Source organism: Rousettus aegyptiacus, unplaced genomic scaffold (assembly GCF_014176215.1).
Source record: "Rousettus aegyptiacus isolate mRouAeg1 unplaced genomic scaffold, mRouAeg1.p scaffold_m13_p_6, whole genome shotgun sequence".
NCBI lineage: Eukaryota > Metazoa > Chordata > Mammalia > Chiroptera > Pteropodidae > Rousettus > Rousettus aegyptiacus.
Genome location: NW_023416309.1, coordinates 47,606,045 through 47,611,222, shown reverse-complemented (window position 1 = coordinate 47,611,222; position 5,178 = coordinate 47,606,045). Strand labels below are relative to the sequence as shown.

At 47.3% G+C, this 5,178-nt stretch overlaps 1 pseudogene; it reads right to left on the bottom strand.

Moving 5' to 3' along the window:
- Window positions 1–560: 560 nt before the first annotated feature.
- Window positions 561–683, bottom strand: LOC118604743 (annotated as a pseudogene).
- Between the last annotated feature and the right edge of the window lie 4,495 nt (window positions 684–5,178).

Genomic DNA, 5,178 nt, shown 5'->3' with positions numbered 1-5,178 from the left:
TCAGTAAGGCAAGTATATTATTAGAGCACCATTTTCTGTGGATCCTTCAAGATTGCTCAAATGCAGCCTTTTCTCAAGAGTGTGCCCTTTGGAAGGTGTGGTAAGACGTGCCTCGCGATGCCATTCATGACCTTTGGGTGCATGACATGGCTGTGAACCCGACCCCCAGGACCATCCTATCCGTTCTCCGCTGGCCTCTATCTGAATTTTGTGCCTTAACCCCTCTGCTTTCCTCTGGGATATCATTGCCCTGACTACGCCCTCACCCTTTTGTGCATTTATCCTTTCTTTTGCTTTAGCAACTTCTTTTGCTGCCCCCGAACATGACCTTCCCTTATCAGAGCAAAATTCTGACTTTTACGACCAATCACTCTCTTTAAGTGGATGTTGATTTTAAAGCCTAGTCTCTTAATGTTTAGTCCTATACTTGCTAATTTTAGACCCGTTCATTCCTTTTTTCTTTTCTTTTCTTTTTTTAGGGAAGGCAACCTTGGTTGACCTCACAGATTGCAAGGACCTTATCAGTTTACAATCTCTTCTTTTAATTTTTTTATTTTTTATGCCTACAGCACCTGGTCTTCCTAGGTGGTCTCCCATCCAAGTACTAACCAGGCTCGACCCTGCTTAGCTTTCAAGATCGGACTGGATTGGGCTCGTTCAGTTAGGGTGGCATGGCCGTAGACCGTTCGTTCCCTGTTTTAATACCTCGCCGTCCGTCTTCAACACGTGTATCTCCTAAGATTCCGACGTACCTGCTCGACAGTTGCGGAGCAGTTCTCCCGACTGCCGTCTCAGCATCCGTGGTGCCCTCCCCACGGCCTGGCTTCTCCCCGAGATGCTGCTTTTGCTCCTTTGGTTCCCGTGGCCCTCTCGTCTCCTCTGCAGCCTCTTTCACGACTTCGTTCTTCTCCAACGCTTCTTGCCTCTCACCCTTTACCAGATGGTCCTAGCGTTGCTGCCGGATCCTCCGATTAAGAGACAACCAATTTTGGTCCAAAACTTGTACTTTTTTAAATATGAAAACACCCAATTTTTACATGTTGGTACAACAGACTGTGGATTATATGAACTGCCTCTCTGGGGACATTTCCATCTTGTCAGCTCATGTTTTCTGGCCTAGGATAAAAGTTAATGAAAGGACCCATTCAAAGTACTCCCTCCAGGAGCCGGAGGCCTCCTATTGTTGGGAAGAGGTTGACCTTGCTCACCTGAGTTAAGCAGGGATGACATCTGGAAGCAAGGCTTCGATGAGGACCACTGGGTGATGTTTAAAGGGGCAATGGGCACATGAGGCAGCCCGCGATGTCAGGTGCATTGCCAAACCCATATCGAGGAGAGAGTTATGTCAACACGAGCCAGTGTTGCCAATCAGTGGGCTCGGTACTGGTGTAAAAGCTACGTACGACATGAAGTGATTAAGACAACCGAGTGAGCAAAATGGATTTCCAGCCTTCTGGGAAAACGTCTTGCCACTTCATATTGCGGGTTGGTTGAAACTTAGAAGGAAAAGACCGCATATAGACAGACCCTTGATGTCTGCTGAAAGTCAGCTTACGCGGCTAAGACACAGAACTTCGTAGATATGAGGCAGCTGCATAAGCCAGGGCAGAGGTAGACACCTTCCTCCTTGCTTCTTTCTGGGGTCTTATTGGGGTGCTGATCCCATACCTTGATTCTTATTTTCCTGCAATGATCCTTCATGATTAATAATAATGCTGCCTTTGACTCTCAGAAGAGTATATGTTTGGGTAATAGATTATATGGTCACTGTATCCGTGGGAGATGTGGCTGCCAGTGACAGAGGGTCTTGCTAGAGTTGGCAAAGGAGCTAGTATGTATATGTATACGTGTGTGTGTGTGTTCAGGTGTTTATCACCTGAGAACTTCAACCATCTTCACATTTACTTGTAAGGAAATGTGTATGAATATCTACCTGCTGCTTCTGGAACCAATTTTAGCACTGAGGAGGAGACAGCTGAGAAACCACCCAGATGTTTCCCACGTAATCTCTCCCTGCTTGCGGAAACCCCACGAGGCCCTCCTCTAGTACTTTTGGATGCTCTGAAGCCAAATTCACATGCTTCACGATTCTCTGTTGAAGGGGTGAGGAAAACGTTCCCACTTCCGTTTGCACGAGTCTAGAGCTGCATGGTGGGGAAGAGAGCTGCCCATCTCCCTTCGCCTTGTAAGGAGGAAGTAGAATAGCATGGGACATGATCAAGGAGGGCTTTAATGTGGCTGCTCCCTGGAGATTAGTGTGATTAATAGACCAGCAGCATCAGCAGCACCTGGGAACTTGTTGGAAAAGCGAATGCTTTGGGCCCCACACCAATGCCCAGCAATCCCACTGAATAAGTCCCTAGTGATTCTAAGCACATAAAGTTTGAGAACTCCTGTTCTAGCCATGTGGCCTTGGCAAAAAATTGGAGTTTTACAGTTTTGCACAGTGTATTCTGGAAACAAAGTGTGTGTGTGTGGGGGGGGGGGGCTGGGGATGGATAATGGACACTCTTTCTGAAATGGCTTCTGAGAGATGGATTAAAACCATCAAGGTAACTTGACCAAACTGGTGCTTGGGCCCTCTATACATGTTAAGATGCTTCTGCATTGGGAAATGGTAGCTTCGAGCCTTGTCATTACTTAGCTATTTACGTAGATGACAACATAGCTCCTGCGTGATGTGACTTGCCATCTGAGTGCTTCTCAGCCCTTGGTCTATGAATAGGAAGGCTAGCCCGAGTTTTGTTCTGTGTGAGAGTTTTATATAGCCTTTCAAATCAGTTATTATCGTTTTTAATAAAAGGACTATAGCAGATAGAGCATGGAGCAGTGAACTTAGGGTTGGGTCTGGCTCTCTTGTGCATGTGTAGATGACTCTTAGCCAGTCACATCACCTCAGTGCACAAAGTTGTCCTCTGTACTGTATAGGGACAGTCTCACAATGGATTTTTGAAGACGATATTAAGTGGAATAAATGTGTTTTGTAAGCTTGAAAGAGTTGCAGCTGCGTGGTATTTGGTGTTCTCTGTTTCCTGTTTAGGACAGAACATTTATCTCAACAAGGGATATTAGGAATTACCTAGTATTCAGCCTTCAAGTTTTACAGGAGAAAATCGCCCATGCTTGCACAGGAAGTTGATAATAGTCTAGAACAGAAGTGTCATGGTTTGCTTTTCCATCCCATGACCACTAGCCAAATGGCATGTGAACCAGTAAGCAGGATGATCAAGCTCCCATCCAGTGAAGTAGTGGTAATCCATGTGTTTGGCGTGGATCCTGGAAAATTATATGATGATGTGAAACCGGAAGGAAGTTCATTGGCTCCAGCAAAACAATTTGTGCTAGAGGGGCTCATACCTGCACATGTAGAGTGAGGCATTGTGCTAGGGACTTTATATGCCTCAGCTCAGTCCTCTGGGGTGGGTGCTGTTAGCCCCTTTGCACCAGAGATGAAACGAAGGCTCAGGGCGAAGGAGTTTGCTGAAGACTTCTGCCAAGGCAGAGTTCAAACTAACTCTTGACCATGGTGATGCACTTCTTCTGATGGTTCGCAAACTCTGCCTTCTTCCTGGACCAGCTGACAGAGGCATGGAGGAACAGGGCATGCATGTCTCGTCAGTAGAGGGGGCAACAGAATGTAAGGATTCTTTCCCTCCATTCTACCTAATTTCCTCTCCGAGAATCCGTTGTGAGGCTCTCCCCGTAGAAAACAGAGGGCAACCTTGTTCGCCAAGGTGATACGAGCCCAAAGGTTCCACAGAATGCCTCTTAGACTGTGCTCTTAGCACACGGTTGAGCAGGAGAGACTTTAAGGTTGAAGATGGCTAGAATCTGCTACCACTTATTGCAGATTTAAGTGCAGAGCCCAGACTCAGCAACGGTTAGCATTGGAGGAAGTCATGGAGAGTGAGACTACTGGTTGACCCGCGTGCTGGCTCCTGCAGCGGGAGGCTCCTCACCCTGACCCTGGAAGTTACGTCCAGCCACTATTCCTGCACTAGTTGCTGTTTCAAGAACGCAGCCCTGAGAGAGAAAGGTGTTGAGACCATCTGTTCGGACTATGTAGTGAATGAACGCACTTAAGGCCTCTATATAAACTTTTACATGTTTGGTGAGCGGAAGATCTACTCGTCTTTGGTGGCCCAGGTCAAGCCTCATATGTAAGTCCACCACTTATGAAGACTGCTGCCTGGCTGTCTGGAGTGGTCTGCCTCTTTCTGCCTTCTCTTGCTGCTCTCTGTGTATGAAAGCCAGTTTAAGAGCCAACGATGGGCTAGTATTTTTATCAGCTCGTGCGTGAGGCCCCATGCCGACCACTTGGTGGTGGTCCTAAAGACCCCATTCGGAACCTGAACATAAGCAATAACTCGAGGTCATGTTGCTGGCAGGCTGGGGGTGAGGGGGTGGGGTGGTTTTCAGACTTGATCTTCAGCGTTCTGTCTTAAAATGCTCAGTGGAGGCACTCGGCATCCCTGGTGGGTTCACGTCTGGAAGAAAGAACAAATAACATCGAAACAGAACCCGCAGATGGCATTGGCTTGGGAGGCACTTCGAGTGCAAGGCAGGCTGCAGCTGGGCTCGCTTTGAGTTCTTCCGCTGTGTTCACTGGGTTGGAAAAGTTTGTCTCTTATGCGGAGGGAAGAGAGACAGCACCTTGCCCACTCTGTCCCTCTCACACTGGGGGCCGCACCCCTGGCCCCTCCGGTGGAGGTCACGAGGTGTCCCCTTTCCTCCAAAACACTGAATAAATCATTCTAAATCTTCAATCCTGGGGTCGTAGGGTATTAACGGGGCCACAGCTACATCGTGCTTTACATAACCGAGTCATTTTGTAGAGAAAGTTTGTTTCATGTCTGTAATGCTTACAGAACCTGTTCTGCTGGACCCTTCCAGCCTCATTAACTTTCCCCCACAGACGTTTCTGCTCACTGCAGGCACAGAGCAGGCACATTACTTTGGAAAATATGTCTACAACTGGCAATGGAACACAGCCGTTGTCTTTGATCAGGATGAAACTTACTTTTTATTGGCAACAATCTTGCACTGAGGTCATTCTCCATGAGAATTCATCATGCTTCTCTAATCTGTTGACCCAGGAGGGTTGGCTTAGATGGTGTGTCCGTGGTTGCTGTTTTAAATCAGTTTTATTAATAATAAAATCTTGTCAGTGTCCAGAAA